Source organism: Asparagus officinalis, chromosome 5, assembly GCF_001876935.1.
Source record: "Asparagus officinalis chromosome 5, Aspof.V1, whole genome shotgun sequence".
In the NCBI taxonomy this organism is placed as follows: Eukaryota; Viridiplantae; Streptophyta; class Magnoliopsida; order Asparagales; family Asparagaceae; genus Asparagus; species Asparagus officinalis.
In genome coordinates, this window is record NC_033798.1 from 79068141 (window position 1) to 79086454 (window position 18314).

Below are 18314 nucleotides of genomic sequence, written 5' to 3' on the forward strand. Positions count from 1 at the left end.
CCGGCGCAGGCGAAGAACCCACAAAAGCAAGAGACCGCAAAACAGGATCTTGCGATTCGTTCGAAAAAGGAAAGTTGTAATCTTTTTTTTTCTTTGATTTTGTTGTAACCGGATCTTATAAAAAGACCGGATCTTTTGTAATCGAAAAACAGTTACTTGAGAGAACAATGAACTTAATGAAGAAAACAACTTCACAGCGAACATATATATACATAAGCTTTGGTTTCTATGCATATATATAGTTATATATATACATACATGTGTTTTAGGTTTTTATGTTTATATATATGAAATTGTGTATTTCATACTCTATTGTGTTTTAGTATTTATTGCATAGAATATGCAATTTTATGAAAATATTGTATTCTTAGTTTTTGGACTTAATAATAATCATATACATATTTTATTAAGTCTACAAAATCATTGTGCAAAGTTTCAAAACATGGTTTAGCCTAAATGTCAAAATTCACATGTTTACATTTTCGTGTTTTGGGACTATTTTGCAAAATGATGATTTTTCACAAATAGGAAATGCAATTTGGAAAATTCTTTTTGTAACATGTTCATTTACATGTTTATATACATTTCCCAAAGTTTCATAATTTTTGGACTTCATTTGTTATTTTTAACAATTTTCCAAAGTCTCAAAAATCAGCTCTAAAACCTGTTTTTCTGTAGTATCAGATTTCGATCGACCGCACCGATCGACCGCTCATATGTTCAGTCGACAGTGGGCAGCAGAGAGTTTGTCGGTCGACCGGTGCGGTCAACCGAGAGCTCGAAATTTCCATCGGTCGACCGAACCGGTCGACCGACGAAGTTCTGCTTGTATTCTCAGTTTCAGATCTGGTTTGCGGTCGACCGCGAATATGTAACCGAAAAACTGTTATTCAAGATAGCAATGGAATCAATGAAGAAAGACACGATTTTTCCCGCGAACATACATGTTTATATATATTTCCTAAAGTTTTATTATTTTTGGACTTCATTTGTTATTTTTAACAATTTTTTAAAGTCTTAAAAATCAGCTTTTAAAAACTGTTTTCTGTAGTATCAGATTTTGGTCGACCGCACCGGTCGACCGCTCATATGTTCAGTCGACAGTGGGCTACAGAGAGTTTGTCGGGCGACCGGTGCCTTGTATTCTCAGTTTCAGATCTGGTTTGCGGTCGACCGCGAATATTTTCGGTCGACCGCCGCTCTGTCAGTTCTGTTTCCAATGGCTATTTTTGTTACCGTTGCTGGGGCTATTTTTGTCATTTGGTTTGGGGTTTTTGGTTGAGGTTCTTGGAGGCTATAAATACCCCATTGATCTCAGTTCTCAATCAACCTAAGAGAGAATGTTTTAACAGTTTTAAAAAGAGTTTAAGTTTGTTTAGTTTGTTTTTGGGGTTTGCTGTTGGTCGACCGCCGCTCTGTCAGTTCTGTTTCCAACGGCTATTTTTGTTACCGTTGCTGGGGCTGTTTTTGTTATTTGGTTTGGGGTTTTTGGATGAGATTTTGAGTGGGTATAAATACCCCATTGCTGTTCTCTTTCAAGTAATCCAAAAGTTTTTAAACAATGTTTTAAACAAGGGTTTAAGCTTGTTTAGTTTTGGTTTAAGTTTGTTTTGGGTTTGCTGTTACAAAGAGGAGTTTACATCAACTATTGAAGAGTTCATCTTCAACATTTCATCATCCTCTCTTTGTGTTTATAGAGAAGGTTCCTTAACTCTATTTCCTAGCATTTATACTATTGTATTTTATATTAATCTTATTGCTAGTTCTTATTGAGTTAAGTTTTTATTTATATCTCATTAATACACACACCCACTTGAGCTTATTGTATTTGCATACATAATATATTAGGGTTGTGAGAGTTTATAACATTGAGTGTGAGCTTTCATTGTGTTCTCATCCATATTAGAGAACAATCAATTATTGTATTTGTGCTTATTGTGAGATACACTTTGTAATACACTTGTACACCGAGAGGTCGTCCCAAGAGGAGTGGCGTCGGTTGACGTGCCTAGGGAGAGGTTGTAACCGAGCACTTGAGGGAGACACGGCTAGGTCCAACACTTGTGTGGGTGTAGAGTGTGATTGCATAGTATTTGTTGTGTGAGAGTTTTCGATGAACTTGTAAACCGAGTATGTAGAAGTTCCGGCTTCCAAACCGGATTGTGATAGTGGATTTCTCCCCGGGAGTGGGGAGCGGAGACGTAGGACGGAAGGTCCGAACTCCGTGATCCTATTGCTTATTTGAGTTTGGCTTAGCAATTATAATTGTTCATCTTTATAGCCTTTCTCTCATTGTTTATTTCATCCACTATTTTATTTGTTTATGTTACCCTTGTGTTTGCATATCCTTACATATATCATATTGTATATCTCTTTGGTAGGATATATCACCTTGTGTTAGGTTTATATCCTTGCACATACGTTGCCTATATCTCTTTGTTAGGATATATCTTGTTGTTCATATTGCCTATCCAAGCTCATATAACTTGTTGTATTTCATACTTGCTAGGATAACTCATTAATTAGTTTTTATTGGCATATAATCGGATTAGATTAGCATAAGACCCTAATCACCCCCCTCTAGGGTCTAACAACCTTTACAACTTCTAGAATAAAACCCTCAAATGTCTAAACAAAAGTCTACAGTGGAGCTCAAAAGAAAAATATAACTAAAATAGACAGCTGAATCACTAAAGTACATCATCATAAACCTACGACTCTCCAGGCACCTGGCTTGTTACCTGAAAAGGGAGAGACAACGAGCGTCAAAGCGCTAGCGAGCAACATCACAACCAACCCCAAGGGATAGGGCTCGTTGCATACAAAAAATACAGTTAATACATATATACATAAAATCACTGATACTATTTAGAAAATTATAACACGAGCATAGGTACGTCGAGCGAAATAATCCAAACAAGGAAACCCTCATGTATATACCTTGTTGCTCAAATTGTAAATTCCTAACAATAAGAGGATTTTAGTATTTAGGACATTACAACACGAGCATAGGTACGTCGAGCGAAATAATCCAAACAAGGAAACTCTCATGTATATACATTGTATCTCAAATTGTAAATCCCTAAACACCAAACCCGAAATCTAATAAATGGACAATAAATAAAAGAAGACAAACTCGTCTCAGAACTTAAAATACTGTGATATGTCACAACTCACACAAGTGTCATGTCCAACCTATGCAAGTGTAAGTGTCATACTCAAGGTCTAAACTAGTGTCCAACACATGGACTAAAACTAGATGTAGTGGATGTCCAACACATGGACTGAACGTGATAAATGTCCAACACATGGACTACACATAATAATTATCCAACACATGGACTAAATAAAATATATGATAAGATGCTTATACACTACTTTCACACGTGCTTCGGTGTGCTAACCTAGACTTCTGTCCACAAGTCATCTCACATGTAGAGATTCAAAATAAACATAAATTTCTAATATTAGATATTCGAGGTGACTCCTTGTTCACAAAGAAGTGCGCAAAAATAGTAAACATGCCCAAACAGTTTCGATTAAAACGAAACAACCCAAACAGATCCAAATCGAGGAAAACTGGAAATTTCCTCATCAATCGACTCATGAGTCGACTGGGATTATCGGTCAACTCATTGGTCGACCTAACAGACAGAAAAGAAGAAAGCTGAAAATTTCTCGTCAGTTGACTCATTGGTCGACTCATCAGTAGACTCATAAGTCGACTGATAGGTCGACTGATAGGTCGACTGAGCAGACAATTTTTTAGTTTTGCATATGATGTGTGTTTTGTAAAATTTTCAAACTAAAATAACTCTTTTCATCATTTTCAGCAGCATATTTTCGATTCTAACAAGTGTACAAACTGAAACGAAAGATTTGCATGTAATTACTTACACTAAAACACTAAACATACTTATACATGTTTAAAAACGGATTTAAAATCAATAAATCACAAAGAAACCCATGTATAAATCTAATTCGAGATATGGATCTAAATTACAAAACGTTGGTGAGTTTTTATCAACTGAAACATTTAAATCTTGCAACCCATATTATAAAGAATCTATCTTTATGCACAGAATACGTTTTAAGCTCAAAAATCCGAAATAAAACTCAATGAAATCATACAAACAGTGGGTATAGGGCTGGGTAAGATGTTACTCGCCTCTGGTATGCTGCAAAACTCCTGAACCCTCGAGGAAACGATCCTCCTTCGACAGCACCACAAAATCCTGCTGCAAATCCTCTGAAAATTCCCCAAAAATCTCCAACAACGAAGCTAGGGTTTGAGGGGAGAGAGAGGGGCTAGGGTTTCTCTGAGATCTGATGGATTTGGGGTTGGTTTCGAGTAAAAGAATATATATATAAGCAGTCAAACCCGAAACAAAACCGAACAGACCCGCAAACTAAAAGAAAAACCCGAAATCAGCCTGTTAGTCGACTCATAGGTCGGTTCATCAGTCAACTCATAAGTCGACTGAGCAGACAGATTTCTAGATACGTGCATGTTTTTGCTAATTTGCCAAAACCAATGCGCAAAACTCTATAAAAATACACTCATACATCTCTAATGACTTGTTATCAAGTATATCTATGACCTCAAATCATTTACCACAATAGAATTATTTATCATCAATAATTCACATATCTTCATAACAAAAAATATAGGGTTTTACATTCTTCCCCCCTTAAAAGAATTTCGTCCTCAAAATTCAAAAATTATACTTAAACAAATACTACTACTCTAGATAAGCATATCATGATATTTATATTTAACAATCCAGGATGACTATATTCCTACTCAACCCTTAATCAAATGGAACTAGTACGTCGGGGGAAAAAATCCAAACAAGGAACCCCCCATATATATAATCTGCTGCCAAACGAATCCTGGAAACTCCTCTAAAAATGCAAAGTGAACACTGAACCTCGATCCGACATAATCGTATTAGGAACTCCATGAAGTCGAACTATCTCCCGAATAAACATCCTCGCATACGTCTCAGCTGTATATGTAGTCTTCACTGGAATAAAATACGTTGACTTCATCACCGGTCCACTATCACCCAAATAGAACCATTCCCCTTCTTCGACTTCAGCAACCCTATAATGAAGTCCATAGAAATATCCACCCACTTCCACTCTGGGATGGGTAAAGACTAAAGTGTTCCTGCCGACCTCGGATGCTTTGCCTTCACTTGTTGACGGATAAAACACTTAGCTACATACTCTACAATCTCTCTACGCATACCACTCCACCAGAAGTGTATTCTCAGGTTCTTGTACATCTTAGTGGTCCCTAGATATACTGTGTACCTAGTACGATATGCCTCATCAAATAACTCCCTCTTCAGCTCGGCACTGGATGGCATAACCAGCCTACCTTTCATCCATAGACCTCCATCTGCTCCAATGGTCCAATCAGCTTTAGGCTCTTTGGTAATCTCCTCATTTCGGATTTGAATCCAAGAGTCTTCTAGCTGAGCTCTGACAACTCTGATACTCCAAGATGGCTGCACTGACACAGCTCCCAAAAATGCACTGGTTCGCTCTGACAACTCTGATACTCCAAGATGGCTGCACTGACACAGCTCCCAAAAATGCACTGGTTCCACCAATCTCGGGTCTGAAATCACTGACACAGCTCCCAAAAATGCACTGGTTCCACCAATCTCGGGTCTGAAATCAAACTGGCTAAGAGTAAAAAGATCTCGATACAATGAGCACCTCAAAACCGAAACCCGATGTCGATGCTTCCTGCTTAAAGCATCTGCTACGACGTTCGCCTTCTCCGGATGATACTGGATCGTGAACTCGTAATCCTTGATAAACTCAATCCACCTCCTCTGGCTCTGGTTGAGCTCTTTCTGAGAGAAAAGATACTTCAGACTCTGATGGTCTGTGAACAACTCAAACTGTACTTCATACAAGTAGTACCTTCATGACTTCAGTGTAAATACCACTGCTGCTAATTCCAAGTCATGAGTGGGATAGTTCCGCTCATGCACCCTCAACTGCCATGAGATATATTCTACTACCCTCTGAGTCTACATCAAGACGCCTCCTAAACCTGCCAATGATGCATCTGTGTAGACCACAAATGTCCTGTCGCTACTCGGAATAGTCAAAACTGGCGTTGTAGTTAACTTAGTCTTCAAGATATCAAAAGCCTTCTGGAACTCCACGTTCCAAATAAACTGTACACCCTTCTTCGTAAGGCGTGTAAGTGGCATCGAAATCTTCGAGAAGTCTTGGATGAACTTTCTATAATAACCGGCTAATCCCAAAAAGCTACGAATCTCTGTCACCGTCTTCGGTGGTTCCTAATCAAGAACTGCTATAACCTTAGCCGGATCTACTGCTATGTGCTCTCTACTAATGACGTGGACGAGAAATCTGACTTTTGAAAGCTGAAATTCACACTTGCTGAACTTGTCATACAACTGATGCTCCTACAGAGTCCTCAAAGCTAACCGTAGGTCCTGCTCGTGTTCTGCCTCTGATCTTGAATAAATGAGAATATCATCAATAAAAACAATCACAAACTGATCCAAGAAGGGACAAAAAACCCGATTCATCAAATTCATGAATACAGTGGGTGCATTGGTCAACCCAAATGGCATGACCATGAACTCAAAAGATCCATATCAAGTCAGAAAAGCGGTCTTGGGAATATCCATCTCCCGAATCCGCAACTAATGATAACCAGAATGAAGATCAATCTTCGAGAAATACTGCGCTCCCTGTAACTAGTCGAATAAGTCATCGATCCTAGGTAATAGGTACCTATTCCGGATAGTGACCTTGTTCAACTCTCTATAATCAATACACAAACGCATACTACCGTCCTTCTTCTTCACGAAGAGAACTAGCGTTCCCTACGGAGAATGACTCCGATGAATAAAATCCTGAGCTAACAACTTATCCAACTAGGTCTGAAGCTCCCTCATCTTAGCTGGTGCCATGCAATAGGGTGCGCGGGATATCGGGGCTGTGCCCAGCTACAATTCAATACAAAACTTGACCTCTCTCATAGGAGGTAACCCAGGTATGTCCTGAAAGACATCCTAATACTCTGAGATAACTCTAGTCTCTAATAAATCAATACTCTGATCCCGTCGCATCACCTCCTAGATGTACGCCAGAAATGACTCCGTAAAACGGTTGCCCTGAGAGGTTGCCACAATCATCTCGGACACATCAGACGCTCGTAAATTGACTATCTTCGCAAAGCAGTCAATACTAACATGATAGGAAGACAACCAATCCATACTAAGGATAACATCGAACTCGGACATATGCAATACTATCAAATCGACAACGAACTCTGACTCATCTAAACTGATAGTACACCTCCTACAAACACTCTCCAGAAGCGATATCTCACCTAAAGGGATGGAAACTGATAAAGGGGTGTCTAAAGGCTGAGCTATGAGCTGTAGTCTAGTCATAAAAACATACGAAATGAAGGAATGCGAAGCTCCCGAATCGAAGAGAATACGGGCAGAAAAAGAATTCACAAGGAATGTACCCTCCACTACTACTCCGCTAGTTCCATGATCACGCGGTACTACCGCATATACTCTGCCTGTGGCTGAAGACTGCTCTGCTGCTAGTGCTGGAGAATACAGGACTATCTGCCCCTGAGAACCTCCTGAACTGCACGAATCTGTCCCTTAATCTTCTGGGCTGCTGGCGGTACCTCTAGCCTCATCTGCTGACTCTGACCTCTGCCCTGAACTCTCTACTACTGCTGGTTCGGGCCCTTGCCCTCTCCTGCTGGTGCGTTGCGGCACTCCGATGCCTTATGTCAAACCTTGTGATAGTTATAGCAAACTCCCTGAATCTTACGCTGCTGATGCGCCCTCTGATCCTACTGAGGTTCCTTCTTATGAGGGCCCTGATGCTGCTGCTGAGGTCTCGAAAAAGATCTCTTATTCTTACCCTTATCCCCAGTCTGTCTTGCCGTGGCCTTCCCTTCCTTATCCTTCTGAAACATGACAGTCTCAATCTCCTGCGAGGTGGTGGCCATATCCCCCTGGAACATGGCAGTCTTTCCTTCCATATCCCCCTGAGTCAACCGGGACAACTCAAGTTCCTTCCCAGCCTGTGCTGCAGAGGAAATATACTGCCCATCAAAGAAATATACGAAATCCTCTTATGTGAGGGTCATTCGGTCCTCTGGAGTGAACTGGAGTCGATACCATCTCCCGGTGTCTTCCTTTAGACTGTAGGATGCTAATCTCTGCTTCTGTACCTAATCCACATTAAGTATATCGAGGGTGTTACTCACATCCTTCTTTCACTTATGGGCTGCAAGAGGGTCTGATAACCCCTGAAACTCTGGTGCTCTTATCTTCTTGTACCTCTCTACCATACGGAGCTAGGCCTCCTGCTCTCTTGCTCTATCCGGGACTACTGGTGGAATAGCTGCAGGTGTGGTCTCTGGGGGTCTCTCGCTGATAGGAACAGCTGGTATCCCCTGTGGCTGATCTACTGATGGTGGTGGTGGCGGTGTGATATGATTCGTCAAAAGCTCCTCAATTGCTGCCATCATAGCGACTATGGGAGCCATAAGATCTATAAGGTACTGGGGAGCCTGCTGCGGATCAAGTGGTGTCTGCTGTGGCTCCGGGTGAGCATAAGATCTATAAGGTACTGGGGAGCCTGCTGCGGATCAAGTGGTGTCTGCTGTGGCTCGGGTTGAGCTTGCTGTGGCTCAGGTAGAGCCTGCTGTTGCTCAGGTGGAGCCTGCTGTGACTCTGCCTGTCCAGCTCTTCGAGTACGAGGTCTACCACGTCCTGTCATCTCTCTGATCATAAGAAATAAGAGTTTATGAGTCAAGATAAACATATATACATACATAATATATCACAATACGATTTTTACAACAATTTAGTATTCACACAAATACTTTAAGTTTATACAAAATAGTTGTCATAAAAAAAATTCTCAAAATTTGAGATATACACATATATCATCCTCACTCATACTAGGAAATCCTTACGAACTCTATACATGAATCCTAAGAAACTCTATCCTAACTCCACGACTCGACACAAGATGATCCTAAGGATACTAGAACTAGAGCTCTGATACTAACTGTGATGCCCCTGGGTTCACACAAGGCTGCAGTCCAAGGTAAAACCAAGAATGTCAAACCTACTATGCACCACACCGTGTAATAACATGTTTTACCATCACAATTACTATCTCTCTAATAGAGTCAATAACAGATGTAGGTACAAAAGCAAGTAAAAGATAATACAAGAGTCAACTGATAAAATAATAGGGATCAAAATTTATATTTCATCATCTAACATACTGAAATACAAGTCAATGTCTGAAATAAATAAACTAGAGTTTCTCAACAAGTCTTAAATACAAAATTTCTGAATAAGAGTAAATAAGGCACACAACCTTTACAACTTCTAGAATAAAACCCTCAAATGTCTAAACAAAAGTCTACAGTGGAGCTCAAAAGAAAAATATAACTAAACTAGATAGTTGAATCACTAAAGTGCATCGCCATCAACCTACGACTCTCTGGGCACCTGACTTGTTACCTGAAAGGGGAGGGACAACGAGCGTCAAAACGCTAGCGAGCAACATCACAACCAACCCCAAGGGATAGGGCTCGTTGTATACAAAAAATACAGTTAATAAATATATATACATAAAATCACTGATCCTATTTAGGAAATTACAACACGAGCATAGGTACGTCGAGCAAAATAATCCAGACAAGAAAACCCTCATGTATATATCTTGTAGATCAAATTGTAAATCCCTAACAATAAGAGGATTTTAGTATTTAGGACATTACAACACGAGAATAGGTACGTCGAGCGAAATAATCCAAACAAGGAAACCCTCATGTATATACCTTGTATCTCAAATTGTAAATCCCTAAACACCAAACCCAAAATCTAATACATGGACAATAAAAAAAAAGACAAACCCGTCTCAGAACTTAAAATACTGTGTCATGTCACAACTCACATAAGTGTCATGTCCAACCTATGCAAGTGTAAGTGTCATACTCAAGGTCTAAATTGGTGTCCAACACATGGACTAAAACTAGATGTAGTGGATGTCCAACACATGGACTGCATATGTAAATTGTTCAACACATGGACTGAGAAATGAATGTCCAACACATGGACTGAACGTAATAAATGTCCACCACATGGACTACACATCATAATTGTTCAACACATGGACTAAATAAAATATATGATAAGATGCATATACACTACTTTCACACGTGCTTCGGTGTGCTAACCTAGACTCGTGTCCGCAAGTCATCTCACATGTAGATATTCAAAATAAACATAAATTTTTAATATTAGATATTCGAGGCGACTCCTCGTTCACATAGAAGTACGCAAAAACAGTAAACATGCCCAAACAGTTTTGATTAAAATGAAACAACCCAAACAGATCCAAATCAAGGAAAACTGGAAATTTCCTCGTCAGTAGACTCATGAGTCAACTGGGATCTTCGGTCGACTCATTGGTCGACCTAACAGACAGAGAAGAAGAAAGCTAAAAATTTCCCGTCAGTCGACTCATTAGTCGACTCATCAGTCAACTCATAAGTCGACTGACAAGTCGACTGATAGGTCGATTGAGCAGATAATTTTCCAGTTTCGCATATGATGTGTGTTTTGTAAAATTTTCAAACTAAAATAACTCTTTTCATCATTTTTAGCAGCATATTTTTGATTCTAACAAGTGTACAAACTGAAATGAAAGATTTGCAAGTAATTACTTGCATTAAAACACTAAACATATTTATACATGTTTAAAAACAGATTTAAAATTAATAAATCACAAAGAAACCCAAGTATAAATCTAATTCCAGATTTGGATCTAAATTACAAAATGTTGGTGAGTTTTTATCAACTGAAACATTTAAATCTTGCAACCCATATTATAAAGAATCTATCTTTATGCACAAAATACGTTTTAGGCTCAAAAATCTGAAATAAAACTCAATGAAATCATACATATAGTGGGTATAGGGTTGGGCGAGATGTTAATCACCTATGGTATGCTGCAAAACTCCTGAACCCTCAAGAAAACGATCCTACTTCGACAGCACCACAAAATCCTGCTGTAAATCTGATAATCACATTTTATTATAATTTTATACCCTCATTATCTATTTTATATGAATAAATACAGCACTAATAATTGCTTTTATCTTTAATTGCAGGTTAATAAAGAATAAATCCCAAAAATCTCATCTCTCAATAAAGACCCTTGAGTAAATGAAGAAATAAGAGAATCAAATGCCATGGGATGCAAGGAATCAAGTGAACCGGATTTGTTTCAAGACTCAAGAAAAAGATTTGAATTTTTTTGTTTGGGCCGGACTGCAGATCATTTGGGCCATGGAGCTCATTTAATCACAAATGAAAAAAAATATAACTAATTCCCAAGTGACGATATTTCTTGTTTTTTTTTTCTTTGCTGCAGATCATTTGGGCCATGGAGCTCATTTAATCACAAATGATGCAAAGACCGGACTTGTTTGGAAGTTATGGGCCGGATTTCATTTTCGTTTTCAAAATCAAATGACATAGAAAAAGGCCGGACTTGATTGCATTTGAAAATAAAATGGGAAACTCCAATGGGCTGCTCCAAGATTGAATCAAGTGGGCCGGTTGCAGCTGGCCTTTGAATGGGCCAAAGAAATAGATTTTGATTTTTAAAAGAAAATCAAATGAATCTGTGTGTGGGCCGGACCTTGCAGGTGTGGGATTAATTTCAAACTTGATTGCTGCATTTTAATGGAGACCAAAGTTAGCTTTTTCAAATGGGAACCGAACTTGATTGATGCAAAAATCATTGTGGGCCGGACTTGCAATTTTTACTCCTTGGAAAATCAAAGAAGATTGGGCTGCAGCTTTGATTGGGGATTTTCATCTTTGAAAATCAAATAAATCATATGGGCCTCCTATGTTGGGCTAGAGAAGAACAAAAATAAATTCAAAGGTGGAGATTGTTGCTTGGGGCTCAAGACAAATCCAATGACTCATATTCATTGAAGATTACTATAAATAGGGATAGAGAGTAAGGGGTTGGCTGGAAATTGGTTTGCTGCAGATGATTGGGCTTGAGTGGACTTCCATTTTCCGAAAACAAATGCCATAGCTGTTTCCGAAAATGAATGGCAATGGACCGGTTTTGGACTTTAGTGCTGCACCTTTGAAGTTTTAATCACATGGGAAGCATCAAATGGCCGGCTGCACTTTTGAATGAAGTTTTTTATTGAAAATCAAATTGGGCCGGTTGAGTTTACATTGGACTTGGATTTTCATCAAATGAAAATCATATGAAATCAATGGGCAGTGGACCGAATTTTGCAGCTCTCCAATTTCGTTTTTTTTTGTTTGAAAATCAAATGGGAACTCATTTTGGGCCGGCTGCTGCATAAATAAGACCAAAACTTATTGGACCGGATTTGTAAATGAAAATCAATTGGGCCTCCTATGTTGGGCTAGAGAAGAACAAAAAGCAAATTCAATGGTGGAGATTGTTGCTTGGGGCTCAAGACAAATCCAATGGCTCATATTCATTGAAGATTACTATAAATAGGGGTAGAGAGTGAGGGGTTAGAGGTGTGAAAATTTTTGTAACTCCTTTTGGAGAGGAGGGCTACTCTTAATTGAGAAGGCCTTCCAAAATTGTAACTTTAGTTGCAATTAATAATAATAATTTTTTCACCACTTTAAATTTTTCTCTTCTTCTCTTTGTTGGATGATGAAGATGAAGATGAAGATGGAGAATTATTTGAAGGTTTGCATTTCTTTTCTTTTTCTCTTTTATTGCTTATTAGTTTAGATTTATTTCTATGCTTGTAGTTAGATTTTATTTTCTTGTTAAATAGCCAAGAGGCTAGAACCCTCTTGCCTTAGATTTATTTCATGCTTATAGAATAGATTTAATTTCTTGCATTTAATTCTTGCAATTTTATTTTGTAGTTTAGATTTTGCAATTTATTTTGTAGTTAGATTTTAATTTCTTATACTATTCACCTTGAGGCTAGAACCCTCTTGGGTTTAGTTTTTCTTTTTGTTTATTTTTATTTTGTTTGATTCGCCTTTAGGCTAGAACCCTCTAGGGAATCACCCTTTTCTAAGAAGTGGGTTCAATTTTAGATTATCCATATCTATAATTGAATCCACCATCTTTAATTTCTTGCATTTTCTTTTATTCTAGAATTTTGTTCTTCATTCTTGATTTTTTATTTGTTTCTTGATTTTATTCATTTTTCCTTCTCACCTTATTGATCATACTCATTCTTTTTCAAATCCACTCTCACTTACACTTTGCATCTATTTACACACCATTTTCACTCTCTCAATCTCTTCACAATCACATTCACTTATCACTCCTATTTGTCACGCACACAACATAAGAACCGATTTTATATTTTCTCCTACAAAACACCTTCCTCGTGGGATCGATATCTTAAATACTATAACTTGACACGGTTGTGCACTTGCAACCTTTTTGGTACATGTTTATGCCGCATCAAGTTTTTGGCGCCGTTGCCGGGGAAGGTGCTTAAGTAGGTTTTAATTATTTTGGTTCTTTAACTTGTGTGTTTTTTGTGAAGGAAACGCTTGGAGCTTGAAGATCGCGGATTGGAGAGCTAGGATTTGAAGATTTGCTTTCGGGTAAGTCCTCTTTCTAGTTTTTAATTCCACCCTTTAGCTACTTCTTCACAATTAGAGACAATTAGGACTAAAAAAAGAAAGGATTTTATTTTTTGTTAACCATAATAAAATTCATCCTCCACTTTGACATTGACTAACAAGATAATAAATTCAAACAAATTCCCCCTTCTCATTTGTTTGATTGTTAACCCTAATTAAAAAAAAGATTTTTCTTTTCCATCCTTTTTAGTTGCTTTTAATTCATAGGGTTGCATTTCATATAGTGTAGGAATTCACCAAGTGATTTGAGCATCTTGATTTGACACACACTTAAAAATATTTTTAAGGGCAAAACCCCATAATCAAGATAAGGTGAGGGATTTCATCACCCTTTCCTTAGCCCAAAAATCACTAATTCCTCACTACACCACCCAAGCCTAATAAAACTCATTAGACGTTGGCCCCTAAGGATTCGAGCTCAATAAGGAACAAGAAATCCTTAAGTGAACCGGTTTAAGTTTTCTCAGATTAGTTGGTGTCTAAGGCAAGGTTTAGGGGTTGCGTAAAGCGCTCCGCAAGGAAAGAGGTACTTAATTGATCTTTGATCACCCTCTAGTACTATCCTTACCTGGCTAACTACCTGGGTAAAACTTTGATCTTTTCACTGTAGGAGTTTTTTGGTTAGGAGCTGGTCTAGTGAATTAGGCTAAACCCTAGAATTAGAGTTGATTGAAAAGTGATTGCTTTGATTTGTTTTAGTTAGGATTTTTCTTTTTCTTTATCTTCTAAAAAAAACTAATTTTCTTTCTTTTCTTTAAGAAAAAAATAAAATAAATAAAAAAATAAAAAGAAATATTTTGGTGTATGCAACAGTGGATTAGAGATAATACACATCGATTAATTCGCTTTGAACCAATCATAGAAATAGAGCATCCTAATCCACCCGTTCTTCATGATATGTGCTATCCCATTAGGAATGCAATCCCCTCATGCATTAGGCTCCCCGAAACAAATGGAATAAGTTTTGAGCTTAGACCGCAATACATAAACATGCTTCCCAAATTCCTTGGTAATGAAACAGAAGACGCATATATTTTTATTTCGGAATTTGAGGAAGTGTGTATTATGATTAAAATGAGAGAATTAAATGAAGATGCGGTTAAGCTTAGATTTATTCCATTTGCTCTTAAGGATAAAGCTAAAAAATGGCTGTACAGCTTACCAACAAATTCCATCTCAACTTGGGATGAATTTGTCACCGTTTTTCTTAAGAAATTTTTTCCTATTCATAAAACGGTAAAGCTTAGGAACAGCATTCAAAACTTTAAAATTATCCCGGGAGAACCTTTTTGGAAGTATTTTGACCGATTTAAAGATCTTCTCATCCAATGTCCTCATCACGGTTTAGAGAAATGGCGATTGTGCCAAATAATTTATGAGGGATTAGATTATTCTGCAAAAACTTCCTTAGAATCAATGTGCCACGGGGATTTTATGAGGAAAAATGCTGATGAAGCTTGGGAGTTTTTGGAGAGTCTTTCTGAAAAAACAATGCAATGGGAACAATGCGATGACAATGTTTCATCAGTTCCCCATTCTAAGTCTAGTGGTCTTTTCTTGGAGTCAAACATTGCTTCTGAAGCAAAGATGGCGACAATTCTGCGAAGGTTAGAAGCCTTAGAAATTAAGGAACGAGCTCCATCTCAACTCAATCATGTTTCTTTCCCAGGATGTCACAATTGTCAGTCTCCTACACACGTTTTAGAGGAATGCCCTCTCCTAGGAAATAACAAGGCAATAGAACAGATGAACGCTGTATTCCAGCACCCTAAAAATGATCCATTTTCTCCAACCTATAATCCAGGTTGGATAAATCATCCCAACTTTGCATGGAATCAAGGAAATTCTCCCGGAACTCAAAACTTCACTCCCGCTTCGACCCAACATTTTTCTAGGGGAAACACAGTTCCATTCAATTCTCATTCACAATTTCAACAACCCAATCTGCCGTATCAAAATCAGTCTCCTCTTCATCAAGCTGTAATTCAGACTCCTCACAATCCAGATCAGGATAAACGTCTCAATATCTTGGAAAGGGGTTTAGAAACCATAATTAAGGCTTCTACTCAAACCACGAATATGTTGACTCAAACGTCTAGCACGCTGAATTCCTTTATGCAATCAACCGGACAAATGCTCAACTCCAACACTCAAGCTATAGCTAGATTAGAATCCCAACTTAGTCAACTAGCTAGTGCCGTGAGTGAAAGAGAGAGAGAAAAATTTCCAAGTCAACCCGTGGTTAACCCTAATAACACAGGATGCAGTTCATCCTATGAAGCTCAAGTGAATGCAATCCATTCACTTCGGTCAGGTAGACAGGTCGATAATCAAGTGAGAACTCCTCTAAGTCAAACTCTTGATCCTGTACAAATTCCCTCTCCTTCTCCTTCTGATGAATATATTCAACAATCACTCCCCTCAGATGACCAAGAACCTGAACCCGAACCTGAGCCTGCTTTTGATAGATTCAGACCGGTTGCTCCCTTTCCAGATAGACTCAGGTCTAGGAAACACTCTCCTCAGGAGGAGAAGATCCTAGAAACATTCAAGCAGGTTAAGGTCAATATTCCTCTCTTAGATGTAATTGAACAAATTCCATCTTATGCTAAATTTTTAAAAGAATTGTGCACTAAGAAGAGGCGAATAAATGTTCCAAAGAAAGTCTTTTTAGCCGCCAATATCAGTGAAATGCTGTCAAATCCTATACCTTTGAAACGTAAAGATCCAGGTTCCCCCATCATTTCATGTATCATTGGTAATACTCACATTGATAAGGCGCTTTTAGACTTAGGGGCCAGTGTCAATTTGCTTCCATATTCAGTCTATCAGCAATTGGGTCTAGGTGTACTGAACCCAACCAAATGCACCTTACAGTTAGCTGATAAATCTGTTAAGGTCCCCATGGGTGAGTTAGAGGATGTTCTGATTAAGGTTGGAGATTTGATTTTTCCAGTAGATTTTGTAGTCTTGGAAACACAGCATGTTTCCAATCCCAAAGGATAGACACCTGTCATCTTAGGACGATCGTTCTTAGCCACTTCTAATGCTCTCATTAACTGTAGAATTGGTCAAATGAAACTGTCCTTTGGGAATTTGACTGCTGATCTCAACATTTTTAATCCAGGGGACCAACCAAATAATCAGCCTCTAGAAATAAACTTCATTCAGAAAAGATCAGAAGAAGAAGAAGAAGAAGAAGAAGAGTGTGATTTAAGTTTTGAGGAAATTTTTGATGAAGAGTTAGAGTTTTTAGAAGAAGCAGATCAAGTTTGTCAAAATAAGGAAACTGTGTTAAACAATTGCTGCTTTGAACTGAATTTTGAAGAACTCTTTCTTGATGAACTAAGATTTTTGGAAAATAAATAACCACCAAATTTTTACAAATCAACCATAAATCTTGGGGTTGAGGAAATTGTTAAAGAAAATTGGTTGTTAGAGAACAAACTTTCACAAATCAAGAATCTGAGTCCAATATGCATGACACCAATAATACCTACCTTCCATTGCCACAAAAATCATTGAACACCCCGGAATGCTTAGAATTTTAGCACATTGTTGATTATATCATGTTGAATTTATTTAAAATCTGTGGGAGAATTTTTAGCAATAAGGTAGGATTTAATGTAGAACATGAACTCTTCATGTTGAATAGTTCATTCTACATTGATTATTTTGTTTATTTCAGAATAATAAAAAGAATTTATTCTTCTCTCATTTGAGAGTTTCTTGTTCAGTTGTTTAAAAAAAAAGAAAAAAAAGAAAAAAAAAGAGAGAGAAAAAAAAGAGAAAAAAAAAGAAAAAAAAAGAATAAGTTTTTTTTTCATCCTCCTCAGACCAAAGGTAATTGCAGATTTTTATCAGCAGACCAAATGTAAGTGCTTCACTTCTTATCTGCTTTACTTTATGCATCATAGAGTTTGCATTGAGGACAATGCAAAATTTAGGTGTGGGGGTGGGATTTAGTTATTTTTTTCTCTTTATTTTATATTTTTAGTTACATTTTTGTTTTTTCCCCCTTTTTCTTAAAAAAAAATTATAAAAATATCGTCACTTGCCCAATTAATAGAGTTATGTAATAATTGATTTATTTGATAAATTTGAAATTTTCTAAAAAAAATTCTTGAATTCAAGGTGATTCTATCTTATAAAGCCTAAGCTGGCCGAGTAATTAAGCCCAAGGAGTATTTTCATACTTAATGACCTAAGCCCATTTGGGTTGGGATCCATTGGCCCAAAACTCGTTAAATGGTCACTTAGAAAGCCCGTTAAAGTAGAAAAAAAATCACCAAGAAAGAAACTTTTAAATTAAATTATTTAAGAAAATTGAAAATATTTTAAATCAAGCAACTTGAAAATTATTTAAAACAAAGAGTTAGCATGTTCTTTTCAAAACTTTTAAATTAAATTTCTAAGTTTGGCTTGGTTTTGTATTGCTACAATGAGAAGATTTTCTTGAAAATATACCTTAGAGTTATATATAAAAATGTTTTCTTGAGTAATAACTGGCTCCAATTAGATTATCTAAAAGTTATCAAGTGAATTTAGTTATTTACTGACTTCTTTAATTTGGCAAGTTGA